Genomic DNA, 14,759 nt, shown 5'->3' on the forward strand with positions numbered 1-14,759 from the left:
CCCCAATCTCTGATTTTCTCTGGTGGTACATCACCATAAAATGTCTTCCCCTTAGTTCACATAAACACTTCTGCCTTGCAGGATGGAAGTTGATACACTTGACAGAAATGTATTCCAATGCCAGTAGAGAGAAAGGGTTTGTACTCTGATCCAGGTTCACCCATTGAGATCCTATGACCCTGCCATTTGATGCCATTCCTTAATGAAAAGTTTGCGCACTGTAAGCAAAGTTCATATGTGGTGTGCGCAGTATGTGGTAGGTTGTACATAAACCTATGCAAGGCATTCCATAAAACTAGAAGTAGCAGATAACGATTTTAAAGTAACATGAAGGGTTTGGTCGTCCCCAAACAGGGGTACAGGGTAACTGATTGCTCTGACATATTTAGGTGGGTTAATTACTCGACTAATGGTGCTTAGGGAATGTCATACACTAACATAAGGCAACATTGAACAGGTATTCGAGTAAATGATGCCCCCCTCCCCAAACACGTACACTTTTTCAAAGGCCATCATATAAAGAGTTCTATCAAGGATGGCACGCCTCAAATTAGATTATATAAAGCTAAAGTACGAATAACACACACTGTACTCTGGTCATTTAAGCCTTCTTGATACAATGCTCAGTATCACAACTGACTTTGATCTAATAGTGGGTCAACAAAAATGACGACTTAAAACAGTGACAACAAATTTCTTTAATGATGATGACCAAAAGAAATTGCCATATCGCCAAAATGAAATTGACACCAACCAGGGCTGCTGAGGTGCAAGTTTTTTCTAACCCCACATATCTGCGGTCTGAAACAAAACCATTTCAGTAGTCAGTCAATATTTATCCATTACTAAATACCAGTTTTCAGTAAGGTATAACAAAACATCGTGTACTGGTATAGTTGGAAAACATGCATTTGAGAAGTTCAGAAGTGTGTTCTGAGTCTGCAAAGGCAACATTAATTTTGACTAAACAGTTTGTAAAGTAAACGTAGGCCCTTCTTGATCAATATTTTACTATGTAGGATTTAATCTTCTCAGGGTGCATGATATAGATAGTACTGTTTTTTAGTTATTTTAGTTTCATAATATCTAATATGGTCTGAAAACAAGTTTAAAAGACAGCAAGTTGCCTGTCACATTGACCCATTTATGGAGTGCACACGTTTTTACCCTGACAGATTTCAATCGGTACAAAAGTGACCTGTCCAACAATTGTGCCAGTTGTCCCTTATTTGTCATCCTGACTGACAGATGGAATGTCTAACATACAGTTTGAAGAACTTTACAAAGTATGTATTTGGATGTTTTTAGCATAGCTGATCCTCTAATCAGCTGACCCATCCCCACCCAAACCATATGTTTTACAAACCAGAATGTTTTCATTTATATAAGGCCCCTTTCCCTTTTGTGTGCTCAGAGATGTAGAATATACCCAATGCATCCTCATGTATGTCACAAAAGGTGACTGAGGCAGGAGCTGCAGTGACTAGTACAAGGTTAGTGTGCCAGACGGGCAGGTTCGACTACCATGGTCTCCTTTGTTTAGGCACTTTACTCCAATTGCTTCGGTAGTAAATAACCTGTGTTTATGTGCTGTAAAATATCAAGGTCAACCAAATCATTTCTATTAGGACCATCTCATCTGTTATTCAGAGTGATCATATATCACTGAGGCATTATTTTATTTTACTTGTCAACAGTTCAGCATAGCATCACACTCACACGCTTGACCTTGCTCACCATACAGATGCATACATTTAGTACCATACAGCTTTCTCAAGCAATTAACTGATATAGCTAAAAAGTTTAATAATTGAATAGAACTAGGATATAACTTGACCGCACTCATTCTACAAATGCTGAATATTATTGAAAAGAGCATTCTCAAGCACTTCAGTGATAGAGCTGTGAAACTTAATAACTGAATGAAATGCTGGCAAACTACATCTTCAAGGAATATGACAGCCCATAAAAAGACACCCTGAACTGACGCTTACATCTTTGTGAAATATTTCCCAGCAACTACAGTGAAATTGTAGCAGTAAATAGCTCTGGAAGTGTGATAAATGTTTACCTCAAGATTCACCCACACAAACCTTAGTAGAAATAGGTTTAAAAGCGAAAATGTAGTCAAAACAATTTATTTAATCTTAAAACATATACGTGCTTGATTGGTCATATTAGTTATGTCACTGATTGATCATATTAGCTAGGTTTCAAACTGGGGGAAGAATCGTTCTAAACTAACAAGAGTCTACAAAGAGACTGACAATCTACTGACCCAAAATAATTTCCAGGACTCCAAGACAAAGCTGTGTTTTCTATTTAACTGTACTGAAACCATCACTGATATTCTTGAGCGATAACAAGAGTTTCAAATTTGCTGCCACAGTGACCATATTGAAAGTAATATCAGCACCATTTTCATTTAGGACCAGTTAGATATCATAAGAAGCCTATATAGTGATAACCTCATGTTGATATGCCATCCATTCAAGAGTAGCGATAATTAGATTTCACATTTTCATATTGGACCAAATAGACATCATAAGAAGTCTTCTGGTGAAAACCCCATGTCAATATGACTTTCCGCTAGGGTGAAGCAGCAATAACAAGATTCTGAAAATCAGTGACGTGATGGTCATACTGGTTGTCAGATTTGCACCATTTTCAGTTAAGACCAACTAGACATTATACAAAGCCTTTTAATGAAATCCCATACTGATTTTGACCTTTTATCTATAGGTAACTGTAATAATATTTTCAAGATAATGGCTGTGGTTGCCATATGGGACATGCCAGCAGCACCATTTACATTTAGGACCAACTAGACATTGGGGTGAATGTGTGTGTAACGTTTCATGGTAATCTTCCAATTAGTTTAGGAGAAGTAGTGATAACTTTTGCCAATAGATAGACAGATGATGAACAGGCTATCCCATAAGATCTACACTATGACCACAACAGTTAAAAACAAGAATCCCTATAGGCACTAAAATAGCAAGAAATTTTTAAAACAACCCATAGTTTGCTTGACTTCAAAATCCTGCTTAGAGGCATTCAAGGAAAAATATGTCAAGTACTAAGAATGTATGCATGAGGAAAATCATGGTTATCAGAGACCATAAAGGTATTACTACACTACAGGTAAATGAGCCAAGGAACTGTTGTTTGCATCATACTGTAGCCCAAAAGAAAATCATTAATATTTTTCCTTTCATTCCTCCTCGAGATTTGCTAACTAGTGAAGAAAGCAGCATTCAGGCCTAAACAGAAAATATTTTTTTTAAATTTCAGATCGTTTACTTGTGAATAGGATGTCAATGAAAACATGCGTGATTTGGATTATTCTGGAAAGGTCACATGCACTATCAATTCCAGTCATTTAATTCAAATGCAACTATTTCCAAAAAATACAACATAACCTATTATGATTTGTTTTACATGCATCAGCCGAGTAAGTGCCCAACATAAGCAAGATAGTCTTTGTGCATTCAAACTCAGAACTAACGCAATGGATTTCAACAAAAATGTAGTGTGTATGATTTGGATTTTTAACGTAGCTTTAACAATTTTTCAGTCATATCGCTACGATGTCTGCAGTGTGACAGCTTATAGTGATATCTAGCAGTGGGGAATCATGCCGCATACATGTATCATGATGTCCCCCCCCCCCGACACATTATCATGACACCAGACCGACCAGTCCTAACACTAACCTCTTCATGTTGAGCGCCAAGCGAGGCAGCTGTTACTACCATTTTTGTAAGTCTTTGATATGAAATGGCCGGGATCGAACCCACAACCTCCCGCATCCGAGGCGGACGCTCTAACCACTAGGCCAAAGGAACGGTAACAATAAAATGTAGAAAAATTAAGCAATATAATACCTAAAAATGGCTTGAACCCATATTTACCCATGCATTTAAGTAAAACCTTTGTATGGTTCTTTTCAGCTGCACATATGCTTTCACATCAGATGTGTCTAAGCTTCCACTTTGGATTGTTTGCAGCTGCTGTCCATTATATTAAGCTCAGCCAAATTGTACCGGTTAGGACAAAATCTCTCATATCACTCATTCAAAGGTACATATATTTCTCATAAAATTGTACATATACAATATTGTCATCATCTAGGTTCTGTTATCGACCCAAAAACTGACAGAAATAAGCAAATTGTACACGCTAGACAGTCAACTAGATAACTGAGAAATACCAACTTGACTCAGTTAAACTCACAGAAAGTGATGCTTACTTGAACTTAAACTCTGAAACTGAAGGATTGTAACATAGATTGCCTATTGTATGATATACCAGTCTTCTCTAATTAATTGATTATGACTTTTTACTTCATCATTTCTTGCCATAATTATAATACAAAGTAGAAACTATATTAAAAGAAAAATCCCCTGCCTTCATTAAGTGGTCATTTACTTTGATCCAAACTGCAAACATCACAACAGCAGTTAAAGATATAAAGTAAATGTATGTACCTGTGGTGAACAAGCATTCTTTTCATCTTGTTTGTTTGAGGCTGGCTCTAAGCTGAAGAAATAGAAGGGGGAAAAAGTCATAGCAACAAAAATAAAAAGTTAAAACTAAAAACTAGATATAATTGTTTACTATACTTTTAAATAAAAAATAGATTATAACAAGAACTGAGTGTTCTTTAGATAACCATTTGTAATGCTGCTATTGTTTGTAACTGGCAATGATATATTTCCAGGAGAAGGAATCTATGGATTCGAAACATGCAGATCAGTATGTGAACCACACTTTGTTGTAACTCTTCCAGGATGAAACCATCAAGAATATTTAAATGGTATCTATCTAATAATAAATTGGCCAAATTGGGAACAGAATGTTCGTAGCTAAATTGCTGCAATTGGGAATTCTGCATTTCTAAACATTTTTCATTGGAACAACGACCCATTTTTAGCCTCCTACAACCCCCAATCCCAGACTATTGCATGCCCCTCCCCCACAAACATAGAATTTTTATTTACATTTTATCATTGCTTGCATCTTAAAACCATATGTCAATAATTAGAGTTATCAATAAATAGTACATATAGATAGATATGTAAATGAGGAATAAATGAAGGGAATGTAGATATAGTTAGTAGAGCAAAGACAAACATACACATGTATAAAAATAGACAGATAAATGGACAGGTAGATAATGGCTTTGGAAATGGCTAGAAATTTAAGAGAGAGAGAGAGATGTTTAGGTATATATAAAATATTAAACTTAAAATCTAAACAGCCAAGAAGAAAACCCATTAGAACTTAGTTTTAATCATGTTTCAGTATATCATGACACTTTTCTGTATCTACATTTTCATTTAAAGATCAATTGATCATTCAGCTTTAAGCATCCATCTAGAAGAAAACAGTTAAAACGTAGTCGCTCATTATATAGTCCAATATTAATGAATTCACTCTTTTTTTTCTTCTTCTTGGGAGTGTTGTGTCCACTCATATGTCTGCTTCCACTTCCAGGTCATCCAATTTTCACCTAGAATCAGCGACATGCATCTAAACAATGTTTGACATGCCAACTTTGCAAAGATTTATTTCTATCCATTTCATTATTTGCCAAACTGCAAGTATGCATCAGTGTCATATCATAATCACATAAACAATAGATTATAAATACTGCTTGTTGACAATAGACTTCCAAGTGGCTAATCATTTGAGACGAGTGCCTTTTGTTTGCAAACACGGCTGTGAAAGTAATCTCAAAGAGTTAAGTTATTGACAATAATCACCTCGTCAGTTTGAATTTGGTGACACGCATCAAAACAATCTTTGACAAGCTGACTGGTTAGAGTCAGTAATCTCGGCACTTGTAACTCATAAAACTGCCAATGGCTATGTTAGGACTTTAAAGTGGGAAAATCTGTATACTTAGAAATATCAAAACTGAAATATAACTGACAAGTTAAAATATAAATGTTTATTTCCTATTGTGAAAACTTGCCTTAAATAGTAAATATCACATTATCATGTCTGTGCCAGACCTTAACATTGACTACAAGGTGGAAATGACGGACTCGGACAGTATATCGGGTAAAATAAAGGCTCGAGAGATGAAAGAAACTGCGGGCAGTTATAATATTAAAGAACGCAGTACATATAGCAAGAAAGGTGTTGATATATGTACTGATATTGTGAAGAGATTGCACATTGTAAAACTAGTGTTACAAAGCATTACTAATTGAACACGACTCTCTCTTTCTAAACCTTTTTACCTTATAATCCATCCAAGCTTCAACTAGGTTGGTGGAAACAAATAAATCTTACTCCTCCATTTAGATGCTGTGGATGTCAACTTTCTGAATCACAGAGCCCCTTTTGACACCTTTTCGCAATTATAGCGTATCATCAGCATCTTTTACTATAGTTGAGACAGGGTCTGCATTCAATATTCCGGTCGAGTTCTCTTTGTTGTCTCCACTTGTGCTCATATAATGCCTGTTAGTAATATTTGTGTCGTTTTCATTGTAAGTTCATTTTCCGAAATATGACTCGTTTTTATGAGTCAAAGCACATTTCAGCACTCTTTAAAAAGTGCCTACTGATACTGTAGTGCCCTAGTCTAATCACTTAAGTATCAGTTATCATTATCATCATTATTGTCACATATTATTGATTGGACAGTACTGTCCAACTCAAACTCAGAGAAAGCCTTGATCACTTTCATGATTGATATATGTATCAATACCAGTTTAAACACGATTTAAACAACAAGGGGCATCTTTTATGTTCCATGCTTACATGTAAATACACATTCAATAGAACATCGGTTTTTTGGAAGCCATCATATCAGATAATAATTAGCTGTTAATTAGTCAAATTGGTTTCATGCCTGTTTACCTAAGTCTAATCATTAACTATTCTGTACATTAGCCATGACTATCAAAATATATAAAAGGGGAGTATTAAGGTTGAAACTGAGGGGCGTCGTGGGGATGCATTACACAGAGAAAAGGTGCGTCCACGGAGAATTTCATGTGTACTTGATGCGGAAGCTCGCATCCCTGAAAGCCTTCAATGTGTTCCTTGGATATGCACATAATTCTGAATAAGAACTGTTCAGTGGCTTACAAACTTGAAAAAGGTGTTTTAAACGATAAAATGTTACTCATAATCATCAGACTGAGGTTCGGTCTATGAACATGTTTTTCAACGACAAACTGGTCCATGTAGTTTACAAGCATTTTAATCAACCTTGTATGTAATGTGCAGTACACCCAATTCTGGTTAATTTTGGCTTTTTCCTAGTCCTACATGTAAGACCTTGACGCTGATATTTATGTTTTGGGCATCAGGGTCTTACTGTCTAACTAACCAACAAGGGACACAACTCTTACAGAACTAAAAAAACACGTTCACTATCATGTCTTTGCTGACTGGCCTCACAGGGTTGTTCGATTACGATGTCTCTTACGTTTATTTTTATTGGTTGTTTAAACTTAACATCCAGTATAAACGCTTGATACATTAAGCTCAGTTAACAGTACATACTTTCAATGATTTTATGTGTAATTACCGTAAAGTGTTTGAACTCAATTTGATTTCAACTCAGGGGTCATATTTGTGCAAACCGGGAGTTGTTATTTCAAAGATGGCGACCGCCGGAGTGAGACATTTGGCGTATTAGTAATAAACCATTCACAACTTGTACTTACCAAATTCAGCAAGTCTCAGACAGAATTAGTGAGTAAATGACATATATCTGTGCAGCCATTATACTTGTAATAAATGCTAGCTATACAATTAGAGAGTTCTTTATAAAGTACTGTGTTGACCTTTAAAATTTAACATTTAGATTGGAAATTTGAAATTTGTAAATTTTGCGAGATAATTGTCATACATTTTTGGGCAAATTATAATTATTATGTGACACTAGTTTACAACAGTATTTTTCAAGTATGATTGCTAATGTAATTCATTGTATTGCCCATTATTTTAAACATATCATAACAATATTAAACCTTGCTGTATCAAATAATTTTTATATGGTGTTTCTAATAAGTTCATCCTTATTGACCAGCACTGATAACCTAACCTAACTTGATCATGTTTATGAAGTGAGGTGTGTGGCTTTTAATTCTTCTGTTGAATTGTTTTATTGCAGAAATTTGAGGATTCAGAAACACAACCAACAGAAGATATTATTGATTCTCAGGTGTAGGAAACAGACTCCGCAGTATAATATATTGAGGTACACCATATAACTTTAATGAAAATGAACTCAACCATAATCTCTCTCTCTACTGTATATATATATATATATATATATATATATATATATATATATATATATATATATATATATATATATATATATATATATATATATATATATATATATATATATCAACTTTGCTATTTACCACTATCACTGAAATGTGTTGTGTCGGGATACCGATCTAAGATATTTTGTCTAGTATATTTTAAAATTGTTCAAAAAAGAAATGTGATATATTCCAGTAGATTGGACTATACTCAAACACAGTCCTTCTCCTGGCAGGTAGTTTTTTGAATATTTGTTTTGTTTCTTCCTGAAGCAGTGAATAAATATCAAGCTGTGACAGATCATCTATTTTATTATGCAAATCATATTTTGAAGTTTAATTTCCTTCTCATAATCTAGGCTAATTTTGGAAAGCCTAACGCTTCTTAATCAGTGTAAAATGATTAAGTAGCACATAACATAGCATCCGAACACTTAATTCTTTAAAAGAAAAAACTTTAAGAAACGAAATAATTGCTCAAATACAAGAATAATCTTGAATCTGTAGCCAAATTGTAAAATGATTATAAGTGGATTTTGTTTAGGATCGAGTTTCTCGCAAAACAAGCCAATATATTATCGATTTGGTAACTTTGAAACTTAACATTTTGGAAGAAAAGTTTGTTATGAACAAACCATTTGAGGCAAACTAGTTGAACGTAAGGTGCAGACTGTAATAACACTTATATAAATCTTTATTTCTTTTAAAACCTTTTTCACTAAGGTTTGTTTGGGATGAATGGAAACTTACATTATCTCTTTAATCTTTAATTGGATGAATTTGACAGCAGAGTTGCGTGTTTCAAAAACTCAAGGTCGCTTTCATTCTTCACTGATTTCAATATTTTTTTTAGTTTCCTTTGGGTTGTAGGGATGTTATATCATAACGTTAAACAATGTTGAAGCAATATTCCGGCAAGTTCTCAAAATGTTACCACAACGTAAAAAAATGAAACACATAATAATGAAGCATCATTGCTGCAAAGTTGCATTGTTAACTGGGAAAAGAAAGGAAAATAATAATAAAAGAAGATAATAAAATGTTAGATTCAGAGAATGATCCAATCGTTACACTTACTTTTGGTTTAGACATTGTTTACAATACACTATATATAAATAACACGTGGCATGGTGAGGATTTCTGTTTTTTACCATCATTCTTTTTTCAGTCCATTTTGGTGAAATATCTCGTAATCTGCTGCTTCTTGTTTATGTTGTTTATGCGTATGTCATTCCGTAATGCTCCTTTTCTGTAGTTAGCTGCTGTCATCCAAATATAGAAATTGATTATGACATGTGCTTAAGAGTGTCATAAAACAAAAACAGTAACAAAAGTGAAGAACACAATCAATCCACAGTGGAATGTCAGTTTTGTTTAAATAAACGTACAACGTCATTTTGATAATGCTGTGAAGTATATTTATATGGCGACGAGCACACAACGGGTAATCTAAAACAACGCAGCTGGTCTAAAAAAATATTCCTTTGGTGGATGAGCGCAAATGAAACCATAAAATTCGCATAAGTATTAGGTGGTTACAAAAAGTGTCGTCTGTCACAAAAAATCAGACCTGTTAGTGCTTGAAGACTTCGATGATGAGGAAATCAGGAAACATCTCAGTTTTTGACTGAACAGACGCCTATTAGGAACAAAATTAAGTGTTGATTTCACATAGCGTTATTATATTATATGAACTTACGCTCCAATAGACACGTAGTGGAGATGGTATAACCATATCACATAGTCTTACAAACATTTTAGGTCTTTTCTCATTGAAGTAAAGTAGTAATGTTTAATTATCACATAGTCTGTACACTTCGCATATAGTGTGTGAAGTTTATGTTTTTATATTGCAGCACATTAATATATCACTTTATGGGATTCTAATTAGTCCAAATAAGCCTATGCAATTCTTGCGCAGTATTCTTTTATCTGATTGGCTGCGATCATGGGAAAATTTTCTTGACCCCGGTTTCTTGTCACTAATGCTATGAATATATGGATTCTAGCTTTACCGTGTTTAGAAAATGTAGGCATTTTGCACGAAGAGGAGGGACAGTCCTAATCATCCATCTTCACTATTGATTCATAAGTGAGTTATGTCCTTTGTCAGTTGAGCATAGCATACAAAAGTGATGGTTTTGAAAAATGATGGTTACAATTACATTTTAAACTATGATTGACCTTTCTCTCTCTCTTTCTCTCTCTCTCTTTCTCTCTCTCTCTCTCTCTCTCTCTCTCTCTCTGTCTTTGATATGTATTGTTAGATTCCGATACATCCCCATTGCGACTCTGAACCGAAACTGAATTACTAAGCGCCCAACGGTATCCCATTTATGTTAAATTTTCACAGTCCTCCATAGTAATTGGGCTATCATAATCAAATATACATCGAATCGTGTTCATATTGATCTCCCAAAAGACCCAATACAGACTCAAAGTGGCTTTTCAGTTAATTCCCATTGTATTCCATATGGACCAGTCCATGTTAAACTACGCTGGACCTAATGAAACTTCGACTACTTTTAATATGGACTACCAATACGTACTTACCGTAATATTTCTCGATTGATTGGTAAATTAACTTGCAAAAATTGATAAATATAAAGTTATGCAGCTAACAATTTCATATCAACGATAGTAACATTTTTTAACAATTTCATATCAACGCTAGTAACATTTTTTAACAATCTCGAAAATACTGAGTGAAATGTAAAATATCAACGCATCCACATAATTTGTACTTCAAGTGCATGATATATTTATTTATGTATTTATTTAGCCTGATTGTGACATTATTTCCTCGTGTAATGAACTTTATTGGACTGTATTATCTCTTTATCCTAACAATATCTGAGCTCATCGAACATAACGGCATTCATCCGAGTTCCCTGATTTATGATTTCCCGTTTTTTTGTTTTGAAATTGTATGTTTCTGTTTTATTTATTAATTTCGAAAGACATCTTTGATGAGACATTTGTTTCCTATTACGGATCTAAAGCTTATCACATGAAAGCAAATATTGAGGGTTTCAGTTTTGTTTCCTGTTTGACTATGTTGCATGTAGCTATTAAGTCGGTATCGTAAATCCGACAAAGTACGGCAACTTAAGGTCAGGATATGTGCACTAAATACTGGCTATTGCGAATACGAGACAGGAGGTCACCTCAAGGGTCACTGAACTACTCCGTTATCACAAATGGCAGAAGCGAAGGCCCGGGTGACACGATAGTTAGTGTTCTTGGTCTCGTACTCATTGAAGAATAGTAATGTTTAATTATAACGTAGTCTGTACACTTCGCATATAGTGTGTGAAGTTTATGTTTTTATATTGCAGCACGTTAATATATCACTTTATGGGATTCTGATTAGTCCAAATGGATTACCGATAAGTACTTACCTTATTATTTATTGAATAAATCTGTATCTATCGTACAGGGCCCCACTAATTAGAAGCTGTTAACGAGCACAAAACAACACGTCACATTAAAAGCTGCTAAAGCCTCTTTTTCTGTTGCGATAATGTTCGCACGTTTAATCATTTCAGCTGACGTGGGTTTTGGGCGAAGCTTTGTGCAAACACGTAAAAGTCTGCTAAAGCGTTATTGCTTCAGCGAACTAGAACAAACATGCACTGGGAACTTCTTGATGAGTTAAAAGTAGTGATCCTGAACAAATCTGCCACTGACAATGTTCTATCAGATTACAATAAAACAGGAATTGCCGAAAAGCATTAGTAACTATTCTTGACGAAATGAGCTCTGGAGGCGGTATATAGCTTTCTCAAACACATGTAATTAAAGTAAAAATGTCAAAAACATCTTTATAAACGTATTAAAAAGCGTTTATTAAATATTACAAATTCAATGATTCGCATTTGCTCTAGAACAAATTCATCCCATTTTTAACATACAATCATCTCAGCGAAATATTCTATGAAAAATGAAATATAACATACAGGACGTAAAAGTTTGACGGCGCAAACAAACATAACATCATTTGTTATAACCTTGCTTACTTGCACTAAAATGTAACAACACTCAACATCGTTCAACCCTTATTTTTTAATTAATTATACCACTTTATATCAAACACAATGCAGACGTTGTATAGTAATTGTGTTTTGTGTTTTCTTATGTTTTCGTTTGTGTAATTGTTCTTTTGTGGCTTTGTGCACTTGAAAAAGGAAATCAGTGGATTCCGAAAGCGCTTGAGCTGGTTTGCTACCAGTTTTGCTCTGTTGTTTGTCTGTTTTTCTGTTCATACTGATTATTTATATTACTAAAACGTTCTTTTTTTGATCCAGTGCTTTGGAAAATACTGTTATTTGCTGTGTGATTTCTAATTGATATGCATTTCTTAAAATCTGACCGCTGTGCTACGCAGGAAATTTACTTTATATAGTGTCCTAACATACCTTAATAGTTTACTCGGTCGTAATAATTCGCAATGGCTTATAATAACATTTTACAATTACTGTGAAAATGTTGTTACGTTAGACTTCAATTTCTTTTTGAAACATATTATTTGATTTCCGTTTTTCAATTTGCTTTTGAATTCATTTTCAGTTTATTTACGTTAGAATTATATCTTTTTTTTTTGGCTTATTTTAATTCATATGCAATGAATCTTCGTCAACTTACCATATTCCTTTCACGTTATGTGATTAAATGTTTTACTTTAGATATACCCTTTCGGAATCCCCACTAAATGACCAATTTATCTTGGTGAACAAACTGAAAATACTTTATAAGGCATCAACATAATTACATGCATGTGCCAGAAATAGTTCTGAATTAAATTTATTTTGTCAAACCTTATTTTATTGTATCTGGAAAAGATGCGAATATATCATAAACTGCGCTGCAGTAAGGTTGCTAAAAACGTCAATGTAGCATGGCAGAAAATTTTAGGCGATTTCAAGAACTATCTCTAATAGTACAGCGGTGGCCCATTTATGACGTTGAAGAGAGGTTTACTAATCAATGATTTTATCTGTATTCAGTTTTGTGTTTATTGACAATGCAATCGTCACAACGGTCAAAGTTTTATAACAAAACGATTGTTCTTATTGTACCTACCAAGAAAACTAGTGTGTGCTAAATCTTATCTCAGTGCTTACCACAAAAACTTTCAATCCCTTATCTCAGTTTGTCTCACGAAAACTGTTTGCAATCCCTTATGTCAGTCTTTACAATGAAAACTGTATTTGTAATCCCTTCTCTGATTGCTTACCACGAAAACTGTGTTTGCAATCCCTTATCTCAGTGCTTACCACGAAAACTAGTTTTTGCAATCCCTTATCTCAGTATTTACCACAAAAGCTGTGCTTGCAATCCCTTATCTCGGTCGTTACCACAAAACTGTGTTTGCAATTCCTTATCTCAGTGTTTAACAAATACTTGTGCTTGCAATCTCTTTTTTCGGTGCTTTCCACGAAAAATAGTGTTTGTAATCCCTATCTGAAAGTTTAACACGACAACTAGTGCTTGAAATCCCTTATTGTAATGCTTACCACGAAAACTAGTGTTTGCAATCCTTTATCTCAGTCTGTACCACGAAAACAGTGTTTGCAATTCCTTATCTGAGTACCTCTTACGAAAACTAGTGCTTACAATCCGTTATCTCAATGTTTACAAGGAAAACTAGTATCTGCAATGCTTTATGTCAGTGAGTACCACAAAAACTGTGTTTGCAATCCCTTATCTCAGTCTTTATTACGAAAACTAGTGTTTGGAAACCCTTATGTTAGTGCTTACCACGAAAACTGTGTTTGCAATCATTTATGTCAGACTTTACCACGAAAACTGTGTTTGCAATCCCTTATCTGATTGGTTACAACGAAAACGGTGTTTGCAATGTCTTATCACAGTGCCATATATCTGTCTTTACCACGAAAACTGTTTGAAATCCCTTATCTCAGTGCTTGCCAAGAAAACTAGTGTGTCCAGTCCCTTATCTCATTATTCACTACAAAAACTGTGTCTGCAATCCCTTCTCTCAGTCCTTAACACGAAACCTAGTGCATACAATCCCTTATGTCAGTACTTACCGCAAAACCTTGTGTTTGCAATCCTTTATACAGTCTTTACAACGAAAGTATTGATTGCAATTCCTTATCTCATTGCTCACCACTACAATCTAGTTTTTGCAATCCATTATTTCAGTTTTTACCGTGAAACTAGTCTTTGCAATCCCTTATCTCAGTACTCACCACGGAAACTAGTTTCCCAGTCCATTATCTCAGTCGTTTCCACGAAAACTAGTGTTTGTAATCCATATTTCAGTGCTTACTATGAAAACTGTGTTAGCAATCCCTTATTTCAATCTTTATCACAAAAACTGTGGTTGCAATCTCTTATTTTAGTGATTACTACGAAAACTAGATTGTGCAATCCCTTATCTCAGTCTTTACCAAGACAATACCTTATCTCCGTGCTTACTACGAAAGCGAGTGT

At 34.6% G+C, this 14,759-nt stretch overlaps 1 long non-coding RNA gene across 2 annotated transcripts in view; it reads left to right on the plus strand.

Moving 5' to 3' along the window:
- LOC149790161 (uncharacterized) overlaps positions 1-14,759 on the plus strand; it is a 338,762-nt gene that overhangs the window by 26,567 nt on the left and 297,436 nt on the right. For both annotated transcript variants that reach the window (XR_016424027.1, XR_016424028.1), the window contains exon 3: positions 8,141-8,227. This is a non-coding gene — a long non-coding RNA (uncharacterized LOC149790161). The remainder of the gene's footprint in view (positions 1-8,140; positions 8,228-14,759) is intronic.

The sequence above is a fragment of the Sinohyriopsis cumingii genome, chromosome 10 (genome assembly GCF_028554795.1).
Source record: "Sinohyriopsis cumingii isolate HCF-2022 chromosome 10, ASM2855479v2, whole genome shotgun sequence".
NCBI classification, from domain to species: Eukaryota; Metazoa; Mollusca; class Bivalvia; order Unionida; family Unionidae; genus Sinohyriopsis; species Sinohyriopsis cumingii.